General features: G+C 43.4%; 2 long non-coding RNA genes across 2 annotated transcripts; one reads left to right on the plus strand and one right to left on the minus strand.

The window, feature by feature from the left end:
* Positions 1-693: 693 nt before the first annotated feature.
* Positions 694-5,310, minus strand: LOC139052751 (uncharacterized). The gene is made up of 3 exons (XR_011510045.1): positions 5,063-5,310; positions 3,504-3,651; positions 694-1,390 (listed from the first exon to the last, which is right to left on the minus strand). It is a non-coding gene; the product is annotated as an uncharacterized lncRNA (long non-coding RNA).
* A 1,588-nt stretch (positions 5,311-6,898) lies between these two features.
* On the plus strand, positions 6,899-8,091 carry LOC139052753 (uncharacterized). Its single transcript, XR_011510046.1, has 2 exons — positions 6,899-7,342; positions 7,969-8,091. It is a non-coding gene; the product is annotated as an uncharacterized lncRNA (long non-coding RNA).
* The last annotated feature ends 9,542 nt before the right edge of the window (positions 8,092-17,633 follow it).

Genomic DNA, 17,633 nt, shown 5'->3' on the forward strand with positions numbered 1-17,633 from the left:
GTCGAAAATTCTACTTGAAGTCGCTGCCTCTAGACCCTTCATGCCAACCGCCATTTTGGCAAGGCTGTGTGATGTCTGGGAATAAGGCTGCTTCGATGGATTTCAAGACCAGATAGCAGCCTTCCTTCACACACTCTGGCACCAAAAAGGGCAGCACAGGTGTCAGTGTTACTTGTGCTACAATTCCTTCACTTGTGCTATAAATAGCAGCAGCAAACTGCCAAGATGCAAAAGCAAAACAATGAATGAGGGCCATAACGTATTTCCCAGCTCCTGAAATCAGTTCCAGTTTTTGCAGTAGACCAAAGCATGGCCTTCAAGATCAGCTTCGATTACCAGTGGGAACAGTTTCCGAGGCTGCCAATTCATTTCATCAAGACTCAGTGTTGCCACACTGCTTTTGATTCAAGTGTGAGAAAAAAAATTGAAGTGAACATTTTCTAACACATTGAATGCAGTCAAATTTTCTTTCTGTTATGCTTTCCTCTTATTTCAAAGCAAAAAAAAACCCAAAAATCTAAGAAAACAAGAAGCAAAACAGAAATAAAAATATCTCAGTATAGGGCGAACATCATTGCACAGTGTTGTGAAACCAGATGTGCATGCCTGTGAGGGTGATGATTGAAATGTGTGCACTATACATTCAGTGATGCTACAGGCACGCACTGTGCTGTTTGCATTTCATTTGATGGTGATAGTACATCCACACAATGTAGCCACAGGGACAAGTGAGCAGTCAAGTGAAGCTTTTTGAGATCATGTTTAGTTGGATCATGCAAATAAAATGCATTAATTAATCATATGCCATGGAAGAATCAAGCACAAGTACACAAATTACTGTGCATGACAGGAGTGGCTGCGAAGATGTATAAGGCTCACACAAAGGACGGACAGCAGACAAGGGACGATGATATTTAACTAATTTCGCCATGGAAAATGACTTCAAAGTTTGTGCATTAAGTACGAAGAAAATCCGAGGACACCTAAGCACTTCTTATGAGTTGTGAATACTTTAATGTCCAACTGAACGCCACTGAGCAGGCCGAGATATGAACTCCTCGCAGGCAAGCGGGCACGTTAAGACGCTTGGCATATATTGATTTAGCCTTACCGAGGCGCAGTTAGAACACACACAAGAGCTTGAGTAGACAAGGAACAGGTGGTAACACAGGCTTGCGAGAGGGAAGGTGATGTGTTGTCGTAGCAATGCACTCTCCCCTCGCGAAGTAGCGCAGCAGCAGATGTTCCCCTTCGCTCGCGTTCCTCTGCTGAGACACGAGCCAGCAAGTGCAAGCTAGTGTCATGAGCGCGCCTCGTGTGCTCACATGGTGTCACAGTCAACGGGAAATTAGGCACCGTTTTGCTGCTACAGATGCTGCCGGCTTTTTCACTGAAAGAACCATTTAACTCTTGCATTAAAAAAATCCTGTCACTGACCACATAATAAACAGCAATAAAGAAATTCCATTAAAAGTATTGCATCAAACCAGCTCAGAGCACAAAAAATTTACCAGAACTGTCAGGCTTGGCTGCTGAAAATTAATGTCTTGTAGCAAGGTTTAACGAGCACAAATGATATGCAAGAATACTCAGAATGATGCGAATGCTCAGATGCTAAGCGCTGCTCTTGTGCAGGAGCTTGGCAATGCAGCTGGCATAAATGCCAGTCTTCTGACTACTACACTGGTTTCATGAAAAGTAGGTTATTCTGGCAAGAGTATCACTGCAACATCACTGCACTACACTTTTACTTCACTGTGTCAGATAAACAAGTCAACAGACATCTGAAGTGGTTCAACCACAATTCACAGCTGGAGAACAGGATAGCATCCATAGAATTTGGCGAGATTATTAGACAACAGGCAAAGGAGAGTGGACAAAAGTTGGAGGTGAAATAATAATAATAATATTTGGGGTTTTACGTGCCAAAACCACTTTCTGATTATGAGGCACGCCGTAGTGGAGGACTCCGGAAATTTTGACCACCTGGGGTTCTTTAACGTGCACCTAAATCTAAGCACACGGGTGTTTTAGCATTTCGCCCCCATCGAAATGCGGCCGCCGTGGCCGGGATTCGATCCCGCGACCTCGTGCTCAGCAGCCCAACACCATAGCCACTGAGCCACCACGGCGGGTGTTGGAGGTGAAAGCTGTTCTGTTTGACTGTGACGAGGTGTATTGGAGTCGTCAAGCAACAGGCAATAGCGATGGTGCTTCCTAGCGTGCCGATATTGTTCTGGCTTCAAGGCACATAATGGTGATTATTGCATTTTATAGTGTCCCATTCTTCTTTAGATGACAAAGTATTTAAATCTGTGTATTGGTTACATTTGCAGTGACGTCCAAAATCTAGATTTTTACTGGGCAAAGACAATACTTAAAAATTAAGCTCAGTGGTTTTACATGCCAAAATCACTAAATGATGATGAGGGATGCAATAGTGAGAAACTCTGGATTAATTCTGAGCGCCTGGGTTTAACGTGCACCCAATACATGGCGCACAGCATTTTTTGCATTTTGCCCCGATCGAAATGTGGCCGCAGGGGCTTGGATTTGATCCCACGGCCTTGGGTTTCGCAGCCAACACCAAAGCCACAGCACCAGTAACATTAAAACAAAGCAGTGATTTGATAAAGCGTGTAAGAGCACAACAGTTTTTAAGCATTGCTTCATGCTAAGGTCTAAGTCATAAGCTCGGTACCGTCACACAACAGCCACATTAACGAGATGAACAACGGGGATAAAATGCCAAATTAAGCTGCAAAATTATGAAGCAAAAGCCTTTGAAGCTGTGAAGTTCTTTAGGAACTTGGAAGGTGTGGACATTTGGACATGCAAAGGATGCAGTCTTTGGAAACAACTTGCCAAGTTAATTAGTTGTTTTTTACCAAAGCAATATTTCATCACAAAGCAAATAGCTATAATTTAAATATGCTCCAAGATTGAATGCCCTATGATAAAAATTTCTATTGCATTTTTAGCAAGTTATATGGAGCAACCAAAGGTAAGAGACATTTGATGCTAGTGTTCAATAAATTTCAGTTATTAGAAAGCCCTCGTCCTGTGCCCTTCTGTGTGTCTTCCGTTATTTCCGCACTGATTAGTAAGTATGACGCTAGTGACTGCCATAGAATACGTGAAGGCCGAGAAAATAGCAATGGCAATGAAGAGCTATTGCTTGAACAACGACAAAAAAAGCTTAGGTGTAGTGACAAAGCAGAAAGGAGAACATGAACGAAAAGTATGTGCGAAGTCATACATGACAAGAGAAACCCAGCAGGCAAGATGTGGTGAGCAGGGGGGTGGGGAGAAGTATTCCGTAAGAGCCGACCTAGTGGACTGTCCATTTTGGCCGCTACTGATTGGCTAGGGCTGCTGGTCTCCTCCTCTCACAGCTGAATCCAATCAGCAGTGGCCGAAATGGACAGCCCACTAGGTGTACTCTTACAGAATACCCCTCCCCCCCCCCCCCCGCAGGAGAAAATGATGAGATGGATTCTTGCCTTGTGAAGTGCAGCAACTGTTTTTTTTTTCTGTTCAGAGCGAACGTGAGTGAGACTGGAGATGTAAAGGCTTTGATGTGGAGATAAGCTGTGGTCTGGGATGAAGCACAATATTGGTTTCCAGCTGTGGATGAATTTCCAGGAGACCCTGCAGATAAAAGTTTTTTTAGCAATTAATAATTCACGTATCTGGCGAAGGAAATCATTACAGTGAACATGCGGCATAAGCAATAGACAGCCAGGCACATATAGCAAAAGACAGTGCCACTGTAGAGGAATGGCGACAGGGAAGAGCAACAAAAAGTGATCAAGCATGTGCAGGGAGAAGGGTACAGAAAAAGTACAAGGGATCACACAAAGGAGATCAGTTTGACAGTGACAAGAGCAGCACTTATGAGCGCAAATTTCAGAAGAAAGTAGCAAATTAATTGGGTCATCAGTTGCCAAAGAGCAAGCATTTTCTGTCACGAATGCTACTGATGCCAAGCATCAGTCCTGGCGCTGTTAAAGAAGTGAACGCGCAGTTGTGGCAAGGGATAGCAGCAGCAGGTGTCTCATAAAAATGGCAGTAATAGGCTGGTACACTTGGCTACAGTGAGCCAAGTGTACCAGCCTGTGCTTCTGGAAATCTGTGACCTATGTCGAGTTGAAATGTACTGCTAAAGTGGGTGTACGTCGGAAAGACTTTCTCGCCCGTGCGGCGCTCGTGCCGAGTTGGTGATGGCGGATTATTGATTTAATGAGCCATCTTTCGTCACATTAAAGATGTTTTGTGTCTCTTCCAGGGCGAGAAGTAGGGGCCATAGTGTAGACCACTGGCATATCCCCTTCGATATAAATAAAGGTTCTTCAGCAAAACCATGTGCAATAAATCGGTAAGCGGGAGCCGCAGAGCTAGCGAAGCAGGCACGTCGGACGTAGTACATTTAAATTAAAGTATGGGGTTTTACGCGCCAAAACCACTTTCTGATTATGAGGCACGCTGTAGTGGAGGACTCCGTAAATTTCGACCACCTGGGGTTCTTTAACGTGCACCTAAATCTAAGCACACGGGTGTTTTCGCATTTCGCCCCCATCGAAATGCGGCCGCCGTGGCCAGGATCGGACGTACATTTAGGCAGATCGTCATTGTAAGCTCAGGAGCTCTCGTGAGGGCTCGGTTTGCCGGTGACGTATACCGTCCTATCGCAGTACTGGTGAAAATCCATTATATCGTCGGGACGAAAAAAGCACCCCGCCACTTCTATAACACCAGTCGGAACACTGCGGCCGCCATCACCTTTTAGAGTGGTCTACGACCATAAATTGCATAACGACTTTCGCTTTTCCTAGCTACAGGGTGCTAAATATGTTTCAACATGCAGACATGCATGTTCACGCGAATCTCTTGAAGGGTACAGTATGCACTGACAACCAACGCATGATGGACACGGCGAAATGCTATGGCATTAAAGTTGTCCGATTGATCCTCGATATCACAGGTTCACTGATCAATGATTCACTGATCCCGTCGCCCGTTACGCATGTTACCGTTGCGACAAAAAGTGCAACAAACCTACCAGCAACATCCACGGAGACGCAGGAGGAGAACTTGTGGACGACGCACGGCACGCACGGCTTCGTCAAGAACACAGACATCGACGTGAAGGAATCGCCAGCCGACACATGGCAGAATGCCGGCTCGCCTAGGGACAAACGCATACAAAACGAGCAAAGAAACTTCTCCTCCGTGGTACCTAGGCAAAGGGAGAAACTTAGGGCGCAAACGCCCCCAGATTTTCTCTCTCGCAGCTGGCGATTCCGCAAATGACCGTCTCGTGGCTGCAAGACGTTCTGCGCGCACTTGGCGCGCTTTTGTGCGTGTCGAGAGTGTATAACGTGCGCGATATTCGCGCGAGCGCAGTTTGACTTGAGCAATCGTGGGCTTGGACTCCGTGACATTTGCTTTCGTCATATGCGAGTTAGGGGCTTGCCGACAGGTAAACCGCCGCTGTACTTAGGTGAATACCTTGTTCTTCGTGGTCCTGAAATAAATAGCGCGTCGCTGCGATGGTGCACAATACGTGCTGCATTATCGGTGCAGATAGAGAAAACTTATCCTGTGAGCCTTACTTCCGTCAGTCAGTCGGTTAGATGTTTCGCTCTTATCCAGTGCACATTTCTTGATATCCACTAACGATCTGCTTCAAATATCGATGAAGTGTCTATTGACCGTGCAGATGTTTTTTTTTTTTTATTCACGCAACTGGTTTTCCTTTCGAGCAAACCTTGTCAAATTGAAGTTTTCGCTCATGTTGGCGAGATAGCAAATTTAAGTGTTACACCCGCTGCTGTATTTTTCGATTCCATGTGACCTAGATTTAAGCTGCCTCAGGTTGTATTAACGCGCGCAGAGGCTTCCCAGGTGAAAATATTCAACTGGAATCCAACTGGTTCCAACTGGTATTAACTGGGAACAACTGGTTCCAGTAGGAAACCAACCGGTCCCAGTTACAGGTCAACTGGTCCCAGTTAGAAACCAACTGGGATGAAACTGGTTCCAGTTGGGATCCAACTGGAACCATCTCCAGTTGTACTGGGAGCAAATGGTCCCAGTTGGTATGCAACTGGAACGCAACTGGAACCATTACCAGTTGTACTGGAAGCAAATGGTCCCAGTTGGGATCCAACTGGAACCTGAACCAGCTGTACTGGAAGCAACTGGTTCCATTTGGATTCCAACTGGAACTTTGACCAGTTGCATAGTAGCAACTGGTTAGTAGTTGGGATCTGTACTCGTACAACTGTTAACATAAAAAAGTTGAGTTAAGCGATATGCTGCAACGAGTGCGACATTAGAGATGGGTTTTATCCGACACAAGATTTATTTATATGGATAACTGAATCATGCAGGATCCTCTTGCGTAAATGTGGAGCACATTGCCTTGACACGTACGCGTGCTTTAGTTTCAACGCACTAAATTTGTGAATGTTGGCCCTAGTCTTTAGTTGTCTAATGAGGCATTGGTTCGTCTCATGACGTTACCGTTGCGTGCCTGACCGACATCGCGGTGTTATGGTAATGTTGCACCAACTTTGTGCCGCTGACGTCGTTGCCTAGCTAAGCGCTAGTGAGCTGTATGGCATTTGGTGGAAACAACTGGTGTTTGCAGCACGGCGATATTACTTCCCTACGACAAAAAAAGAGAGAAAAAGGAAAAGAAAATGCTGAGCAGCGCATAGAGCTACATAACGCACGCTTACTACGCGTCCATGGCTAGTCTAGTACAGTCTTCCACACGGTGAAATAATATTATGATGCTTACACCGACAGTGCTCTACCATGACTAGCCACTGTACCATGACCACAACAACCGCCATTTTGAAAAAAAAAGAAACATTAGTTGCGTATCTTCTCATGATCGGCTGAAACCTCTATGGCTCAAACAATAATAATTATATAGCAATAAATTTAAATTATGTCAAATAAAAGTGAAATAAAATTCTTACCTCACATAGATAGCGTAATATTTATTAATAGCGAGAAACTTCATCACAAATACGAAACTGTGTAAACGTGCGGCGTAGTTCGGCAGCCATATTAACAGCAAGCTATTCGAGCGAGACATGGAGCGAGGCGTGCGCAGCTGAAAAGATTTTTCTGGAGGAACCTGTGGTGTCATTGCCTGTGTAACCTCATTTAAGTAGTATTAGTGTTGGACATTTTCACCTTTGGAAGACGGCATGATTACAGGCCAACGGATGACACCTGTTTTAACACCGACTACGCGGCTTTGTGGACCCATCGTGTTTGGATTGACGTGCGCACTTTTCCCTGCTCTTGATTCTGCCATTTGGAGGTAATTATATATTGAACTTATTTATGTTTCGAGTGCAAGTGGTTCTTTATCACAAAGGTGTCAATACTGCAGCACATTGTCGTTGACTCGAGTGTTCTACTACGTGACGTTTGTACACATCAATGCTTGCGAGCTTGGTGCTTGTTTTTGAGCCCCATTATCTGCGAGTCAGACGCGTCGTTTTTTTTTGTTTTTTTTTTCACGTAACTTGCCGTAGGTTCCGGCGTAAACGATGGTGCCCGCATTACTTCCAGAAAGTACTACACAGTTCGTGTCGCGCATACAATCTGATTACTCTAGGTTCAGCGATAACATATATACACAACAAATAGTCAACAATAGCATTCCAGTAAGCTACAGCCATGCAGGTGCGTCTTGTGCAGAGCGATAAACTTAAGTGGCCAGTGGGTGAGTGCAGTTACCGAGAAAAGTTCACGTGTCAATACGAACCAGTGTCGTGCAAGACTTGTGCTTTGAATAGCACACAGAAGTATCTGTAGCTCTGCATAATAACGTGTAGCAGAAGTGCATACACTACTGATACACATGTCTGTATGATGTATAAGTAGAATTGCTTGTACGAAGTGGTTGCCTTTTTACTGAATGCATATAAATATTTCTTTCAGATGGTGATGTGCAAGAGTTACGAAATGTGTAAACGTGTGCAAGGTCATCAAGGGAGCATTCAAGATGTTTCATCGCTAAACACAAGCTCAAGTGTCCCAATAAATGTCCAATTTCAACACCAAGCTGCTTCGGCTGCATAAAGTTCACTGAATCGGCTGGTTCTTTGCGACACGCGATGGCAACCACAAAAAGCATACAAGCTATGGCCAGCTTGAATCCCACTTGTGTGTAAACGTTTACCAGTGGTTCCTGCTGGCCATGGCTCACTACCTCTATTGCACAATCGATGCCAGTTGCAATAGGAACTGGAACCTGTTCCGATGTGGACCAACTGGGACCAGTTGCAAAGGGGCCAACTGGGACCAGTTGCAATGGGAATCAACTGGGACCAGTTGCAATGGGGACCAACTGGGACCAGTTGCAATGGGGACCAACTGGGACCAGTTGCAATGGGGATCAACTGGGACCAGTTGCAATGGGGACCAACTGGGAATTGTTCCATAAACCAGTTGAACTGGAACCAGTTGCATTCCCAGTTGGAAATTTTCACCTGGGTTTTCGAAGAATAGTTGTCACCTGAGAAATCAATGCAGTGTGCCAGTTCTTTTGGAATGGTGCTATTTGTGAAATTGATCATATTTCCCCTAGTCATGCTCAACTACTTACTGGTCAGATGCTTGAACTTCCGAAGCAGTATTTGTAAAGTTTCCCTTCCAACTTAGCATTGTAACCGACGCTTCTCGGAAGTATGAGTAGTATTTGCCCCTGCAACACAGCCATGAGTTCAAGTTCAAATTGTGCCCACCGATTGTCTATCCATGTGCCAATAGAAAGCAAAGAACTCATTTCTCAATTGTCGCAACATTTCTTTTTCATTCCATCTTCAAGAAATTTGTTTACTTCTTTTCCTGGTCATTGTGGACTTGCTTTTGCCAAACTATCGAAAACTTCAATGTGTGCATAGCATAGTGGGCCTGTAGGTTTTCTTTTTTTGTATTTAGCGCATTGCCCTTCTGACTGGACAAATTAAGTAACTGCATTACAAATATTTCACTTCCTTGGAATGTCTGTTCCATGTGCCTCATTACACGGTTGAATTTGGCACATGCACCTTCATATGACCAAGTGTAGGTTTGTATTGCTATGGAAATAAGAACATGCGTGCTTCAATTGTCTTCATCACATTGCTGATGCCTTCAATGTGTGAAAATGGCTTGTAACAATATTGCTGTGTTTCATGTGAGGATATGAAATAGAATAACTTTCTTCTTTTATGCTGAATGTATTCGCCCCTTTTGCCTGTTGGGCTTCAAATCTTATAGATAATGGTGTGAGCAGCCTGGGGTGTGCCTGAAGAGCAATGCTAGTTTGTGCATGATCATATTGTTGCTGCTGGGAAGATATCTTAGGCACATTTTTTTCATGCAATTAACACAAATGTTTCCATCTTTCCCCTTGTGGCTCAATCGTAGTAGACCTGTTCATTTTTCAGTTACTTTGTTGTTTATTTTTGTTACATATCAGTGTTATGTACTATCAAGTTAGTGGGAATATAAAGCTATTTTATGTTGTATTCATGGGAAATCCTAGCCGATCCCTCGTCATGGGTATGTGCCATATGTCACAGGCAACAGTCATTCTAGTCTCTCTTCTTGTGGTAAAAGTATCCCAAAGCCTATTTTGTATGCTTGCAGATGAGTTGAGGTTTACACATCAATGTCAGCTCACAAAGCATCTAATACGGCAATCAGTCAGCCACCTCCGCAGATGGAGAATTCTGCAGTTTCCAATCATACTGTTTCTGTTGTCCTTGGCAGCGATGTTGATTGCACACAGAGGGAATATATTGTAGGACAATAAAAATAACTTGTCATGACAAGGGCAATATATGGTAGAAATTATAATAGGCTATGACCAGCATTAGCGCAAGCCCTGGGGTATCTAAAAAATGAGTAAAGTGCTGGTTTTCATATGCTATAGCTGCTGTGTGCATTAAGCTCAAAACTTCCTTCTTGGCAACATAACCCAGGAATGCCCACTCCAAACACTCTTGCACATGCACTTTGACAGCATCTGCTTTGACCTACCTAATCGCATATCAGTAAAGATGCATCTAGTTCACTAAAGACTGACAATGCTGCAATCGAATGGAACCAAACTGTTCTCGAAAAGTTCTTGAAACCAGTCAAGCAGGTTTTTGAGAACTTTTAATCTGGCAAAATGACAAAATGAAAGTATTTGAAATAAGTGATGCAATGCTGATGAGGTTTGAGCATGCATTTCAATGTGCTTGGCCTTCATTATCTCTTATCATAGTGAACCTGCCAAATTGGCAAGGATCTTGAATGAATTCTTCACTAGGCCCAACTATTTTGTTGCTGCCCTGTATTGTCTCTATAGGAAGGGTGCACAACAAGAATCTTGTGGCTTCCTGTTATAACACTCTATAATTTCCTTAGATGTAGGGCCATTTGATATTCACCAATAGATACTTCCACAGGATTTAGATGATGCCTTTAAAGATGTGTCCCTCATGTTTACATGTAAAGGAGCACTGACATTTAACTTTTGGACTGAATTTTTTCATATTAGTCTGGTTCCAAATGGCAGCTTTTATGACCACACCATGCCACTGAAAGCTGCATGTGCTTTGAGCGATTCTTTATGTGTGCTAAGACTTGCTTCACTAAATAAATTTTCTTATGACTCTTTTCAAACATCTAAATTAAAATTTAATTCTAGTGTTCTATAAGTCACAACCACGATACGATTACGAGCCATGCCATAGTTGCGGACTCCGGCTTAACTTTAATCGCCTGAGGTTTTTAACATGCACCCACTCCACAGTGTGCACCAAGACGGAAAGACCAATATTGTGCTGCATAGTGGTCCTAACATGCTCAGTTTTCAATGACCTAATAATGGCATGGCTTACTGATGAACAACTGCAGCATGCATTATTTGTTTGTGACCTACCATGCAATGTTGTCACCAGATTATGGGGCCACGCAGCCTTTGGCACATGTTTAAAAGTTGGCGTTAAGGATATATTTGTTGCGCATAGAAGGAATTTGAAGTTTTGTAGTGTAGTTAAATGAATGACAGCACGCATAAGAAAAAAATTGTGCCAGGACTACTTAAACTCTGCAGTGTTTGAGTTTGACCAATTCTTACGATTTTGCACATTTCGGATGACTGCAGGTCATTCATTGCAGTTATACCAGCTTTTGTACTTTTTAGACATGCTGTTTGCCCCGGTTTTATACAGTGATCATAAATAGCCACACCACACCATGTTGGTAGAATTCAGAATTTTAGTGAAATGGGGTTGCTCCATGTTGAGGTGCACCAGCAGGTCATAGTAAATGGAAGCCAGAAGCAGCAGCACTTTAAGGTATTGCGCCGCACCATGTAAAGTCAAATTATTGTGCCCCCCTCCACTCTCACTGGCATAACCTGCTGGTGAAGCATTGTGAGCAAGCTTTCGAGGTACGCTGCGCTCTTTCCAAAACAGCGTCCGAGGCAGCCATCGATTTTGCCTACAGGACGAAAAGTCCCTGGCCAGGAGTGCATCGAACATACGAAAATAGCTGTCAATTGTGCTGCTGAACTTCTAGAGATTTATAGTTTTGACCTCAGGTTGCAGAACACAGCAATGCTATAGCAAGCAGTGTGGTGAAAGCTGTTTCACGGCTCTACCACGGCATAGCCAGCACTGCATGCATATACTATATACAAGCATGAGGTTTCAGCAGCAATACTTAACAGTAAATTGTATTTGTACAACTTCACTCTGTCTTTAACACTGCCAGGCTATAAAATACATGAGAAGAGGTCACTGTCTTTCATTTGATGTGTTTATACAAAAAAAGTGTGTGCATGGATGGGGTTAAGGCTCCTTTGTCAAGCCAAAATGCTTCCTGGCATGATAAAGTGAAGCCTTGTGCACTTCAGTCTGCAGTTGCTCACTGCACTTTCAAAAGCGCAATCAGCACAGAGAGCACAGGAAAACACACAAGCAATGGTTCAGCAATTTATTTGAAACAAATGCAACTTTGTTTTACAGAAAGACCACATTCCAAAAAAGCAACCACATGCTATGCAGACAATACAGCCAACTTATGTTAATTGTACAGATGTTAACATGCCCTTCCTTTATATGTGCAAATGTTTCAAGTCTCAAAGTGTGCCCCTACTTTGTAGCTTGTCCTTGGAACAATGGATGATTCAAACAAATGCTAAATTTAGCACCATTGCCACACTGATAGAAGAAAACTACATATTAAAATGGTAACTTCTTCGAGAACAAAAAAGGGTGTATAGTAAATTTCCAATAATCTGACTCCGGTTAATTTAATTTTTTCAGTTAATTCGAACCTGGCCGACGCCCATGCATTTCAATGGGATTAAACATTCATCATTTCGATCCTAAAACTGGCATTCGCCGGATAATGCAAACTTGACCAGACCCCAATAATGACCCCTTTTAGTGGCAGCGCATGTCTCAGTAGAGCTTAGGGGACCGTGAATGCGTTAAACAAATGCCATCTCCTTTCTGAAATGCCTATTTTTGACCCACCCGAAAAAGATTTTCAAGCAGTAACGGTAGCTGACAATGTCAGATTGTGGTACTTATCCGATTCTAACGAACACTTTTTGCTTTCGAAGGACATTGAGACAAAAATTGCCTAGCTGTGCAATCGATTGCAAAACTAAAACCGTGATTGTAGCATTCATATGCTTTACCACATATCATGGCTGTAATACAGCAAAGCTGGCTTTAGAAAATCAGCTGCCATTCTAAAAAATGAGGTACGCGTAGGTTTCTACTTTGGTTTGGAGTTGAGGCATTTCTACTTTAGTTTTATACTGTGGACAAATAGAAATTTGATGCACGTTTGTTTCAGAGGCGTGTTACTCAAGCACATATTGCCAAATGAATTAACGGTGCTTCAGCAGGTTCTTGCATCTTAATTCGACCCGTCAGTCTCGTTAGGGTAGAATTCATGGAAGTTGATTGTATAAATTGCGTGATGAAGCACCAAGAAAGTTACCTTGCTCAGGTAGTAAAAAAAGCATGGAAAAAGTGCTTCACACAACATCCACCGATGTTCTGTTGCAGATGCAAAAGCTGCCTCCCTTATCTGGAACAGAATAAATTCCTTTCGAAGGCAAAATAAAAAACAGAAAGAGAAGTCATCAAGGCATTCCACATCCATCTTATTCAGTCTTTCCAGTGTTGCTACATCACCATTTGCTTAGCCTCTGATGCCAAAAAAAATTGTCGAAAATAAAATAACCTGATTCCCATGTTTTTCACCATCCAAGCAGTGTTTACTGTTAATTATTTATTACTGCTTTCTGTAACCTCACCTGTAAATACTGCATGTTGACCTATATGTTAACACTGAGCTATACGATAAGTTCAGTGAAAGTTAAAAAAGAATACTGGATGTTTATTTCTGTTTTTTTTTTTAGACATAAGAAGGGGTGCTTAAAAGTGAGCCACATTTGCAAAGTGCTTGAATAAACAGCAACTACCCCGGTCATGCGCTAATTGTGGCCATGCTGTCCCTGCAAACTTCTTAATCTCATCCGCCCACCTAACTTTCTGCCGCCCCCTGCTACGCTTCCCCTCTCTTGGAATCCAGTCCATAACCCTTAATGACCATCGGTTATCTTCCTTCCTCATTACATGCCCTGCCCATGCCGATTTTTCTTGATTTCAAGTAAAATATCATTAACTCGCATTTGTTCCCCCACCCAATCTGCTCTGATCTTATCCCCTTAACGTTACACCCATCATTCTTCTTTCCATAGCTCGATGTGTCGTCCTCAGTTTAAGTAGAACCCTCTTTATAAGCCTCCAGGTTTCTGCCCCGCAGGTGAGTACTGGTAAGACACACTAGTTATACACTTTTCTCTTCAGGGATAATGGCAACCTGCTGTTCATGATCTGAGAATGCCTGCCAAACGCACCCCAGCCCATTCTTATTCTTCCGATTATTTCCATCTCATGATCCGGACTCGCGGTCACTGCCTGCCCTAAGTAGATGTATTCCCTTACCACTTCCGGTGCTTCGCTACCTATCGTAAACTGCTGTTCTCTTTCGAGACCGTTAAAAATTACTTCAGTTTTCTGCAGATTAATATTCAGACGTACCATTCTGCTTTGCCTCTCCGGGTCAGTGAGCATGCATTGCAATTGGTCCCCTGAGTTACTAAGCAAGGCAATATCATCAGCGAATCGCAAGTAACTAAGGTATTCTCCATTAACTCTCATCCCCAATTCTCCCCAATCCAGGTCTCTGAATACCTCCTGTAAACATGCTGTGAATAGCATTGGAGAGTTCGTATCTTCCTGCCTGACACCCTTCTTTATGGGGATTTTGTTGCTTTCTTTATGAAGGACTGCGGTGGCTGTGTAGCTGCTATAGATATCTTTCAGTATTTTTACATATGGCTCGTCTACACCCCAATTCCATAATGCCTGCATGACTGCTGAGGTTTTGACTTAATCAAACACTTTCTTGTAATCAATGAAAGCTATGTATAAGGGGTGGTATTAAAATTAGATCTTTCGTCTCCTGTGATAGCTTACTGGTATCCTGTCTAACGAAGTTACAACCGACTTCTATTGCACACTCCTTAATGATGCCCATAAGATTTTCGTTCATTGCTTCAACACTAAGGTTCTCTTCCCGAGTTAAAGCCCTATACCTCTTCTGTAGCTTCATCCGAAATTCCTCTATTTTCCCTCTTACCGCTAACTCATTGATCGGCTTCTTATGTACCAGTTTTTTCCACTCCCTCCTCAAGTCTAGGCTAATTCGAGATCTTACCATCCTATGGTCACTGCAGCGCACCTTGCCGAGCACGTACACATCTTGTATGATGCCAGGGTTAGCACAGGGTATGAGGTCTTTTTAATTTTTAGTTTCGCCATTAGGGCTCCTCCACGTCCACTTTCGGTTATCCCGCTTGTGGAAGAAGGCATTCATTGTCCGCAAATTATTAACCCTACTAATAACTCTCTCCTACTATTCCTAAAACCTTTGCCATATTCCCCCACTGGCTTTTCTCCAGCCTGCTCCTTGCCTACCCTGGCATTGAAGTCGCCCATCAGTATAGTGTATTTTTTTTTACTTTACCTATCGCCAATTCCTCGTCTTCATAGAAGCTTTCCACTTCCTGTTTATCATGACTAGATGTAGGGGCGTAGACCTGTATGACCTTCAATTTGTACCTCTTATTAAGTTTCACAGCAAGACCTGCCACCCTCTCGTTAATGCTATACAATTCCTGTATGTTACCAGCTATATCCTTATTAAACAGGAATCCGACTCCTAGTTCTCGTCTCTCTGCTAAGCCCTGGTGGCACAGCATGTGCTAGCTTTTTTAGCACTGTATATGCTTCATTTGCCCTCCCAACCTCACTGAGGTCTATTATATCCCATTTAATGCCCGCTAATTCCTCCAATAGCACTGTTAGACTCTCCTCACTAGAAAACGTTCTAGCGTTAAACATTGCCAGGTTCAGATTCCAATGGCGGCCTGTCCAGATCCAGAGATTCTTGGCACACTCTGCTGTATCATAGGTCTGACCGCCGCAATGATCAGTTGCTTTGTAGCTGCTGGGGACTGAGGGCCGGGGTTTGATTGTTCTATGCATATAGAAGGTTGTGGCCAAGTACTGCACCAAGGTGGCCAATCCTGCTCTGGTGAGGGAGTGCATTACCGGTTCTGGTCACCGAGGTCAGGCCACCAGGCCTGTTTATACAGCTGTATCAACATGTGGATTTTTTTTTATCCAGTGGAAAATTGCGTGGCACCGGGATTTGAACCACAGTCCTTTTGCACATGAGGCAGATGCTCTACCTCTACGCTATCGTATCGGGGCGCAAGTAGTAAGTAATTATACAGAAAGCGTTTTATTTACTGTAATTGGAGGATTGGAGTAGATTGGTTCGACCACTCAAGGAGTGGGAATGTTTCAACTGTCAGAATTCCGACAAAAGGACTGGAATCACATAAACCACAACTCTGAAGGAATGAAGTGGGAATAGAATGGAACGCTCCCACTCTGCGATTCTGCGCCATGCCGATATATCCTGTTCTTGGGCAATGCCAGCGCAGCTCTAGAACCACAAAGACGACCGCACTACCAGGGCGAAACACATCGAAGGCCCATCAGCTGCTGCATGAGCACGTGCTGCCAACGAGCAATCCTGCACAACACACGCACGCACACACACACACACACACACACACACACACACACACACACACACATATATATATATATATATATAGACACACACACGCAGTGCACAGACTGGTACTGGTACCCTAGGTAGGGGCTAGGACTCGCAAAAACTATAGTGTTATCCACAAATGTGACGAGTAGCAGGCCGCCGAACTCCTTGCCCTGTGCACGTTGCTGTCTATCTTCATGAGCCTAGATCCTGGTGCAACCACTGGTGCCACGCTGCTATTTTCAAAGGCCACCACTAGGTGAAGCGCCAGGGACCGCCCAGGCCAGGGGACATTGGCTTGGTCCGATACACAAACGACAGTAAACTTCGAATTGACAGGACTACGAATTGGATTAGTAAATTCTTAACTAACCGGTACCAATTTGTAACTACTAATTAACTTTCTTCTCCGCGATCGCTAGTAAGATCTGGTGTGCCACAAAGCTCTGTATTGGGACCAATTTTATTCCACCACAAACATGGCTACACACAATAGTTTTGTTTGAAAACATGTGAGTACATATGCTTGTATTGGACAGCAAGAATAATTAAGAGCCAGTAAGCAATGTCAAATACATGCAATCTGGCTTACAAAACAAAAGGAACTGGTCACTATTTAGTAATAGTTTTCCTTTGTGTGAAACAACTTCACCCTTGAAAAGTTCCTCATTCTACAAAGGTTTATATAGTGAAATATAGAAATATTTGGATGTATTTGAGTTATCACCTGGCCCAAGGAACTTCTAGTGGCAGCCTGTCTTGATCTCGCAATTCCTGGCACTGCCCAATATACAGCATGCCTGACTGCTGCAGTGGTCAAGTACTCTGCAGCTGTAGGAAACCGAGGGATAAGGGTTGATTGCACAATTTATGGCATTTCCAAATTTTTAACTTAGTACCATCTCTATACTATGTCGACACTATGCCACTAGACCATTGCTGTGCTGCAGTCACCATAATATTAATTACACATCGTATACACAAGCTATACAACTGTTTAGGCAAAATTTTAAACTGCGCGAGGAAGACAGGACGTGAACTGAAACATAGACACACGCAAAGGACAGACTTCCAACTGGTTTTATTTTGTGAAAGCAAAGAATATATAAGGTACTTCAATATAGCAAAACAAGGAGCAATTGCAAATAATTTGTGCACGAGGTATTGACGAAAAATATCAAGGCCATGTATGCATTAAGAGTGCAGGAGAGTCTTAATGTGCCCATCTAAGACTTTAATTCTTTCCTTGAGAATCTCCTCTTGCAGTGCAGGAGCTGCAACAGCAAAAGCTGCCTGTCTTATGAGGAACAGAATAAATTCCTTTCGAAGGCAAACTCAAGAACAGAAAGAGAAGTCATCAAGGCATTCCACATCGCTAAAAGGTGTGACAAGTTAGCTCACCTTCTTGA

Source organism: Dermacentor albipictus, unplaced genomic scaffold (assembly GCF_038994185.2).
Source record: "Dermacentor albipictus isolate Rhodes 1998 colony unplaced genomic scaffold, USDA_Dalb.pri_finalv2 scaffold_32, whole genome shotgun sequence".
NCBI classification, from domain to species: Eukaryota; Metazoa; Arthropoda; class Arachnida; order Ixodida; family Ixodidae; genus Dermacentor; species Dermacentor albipictus.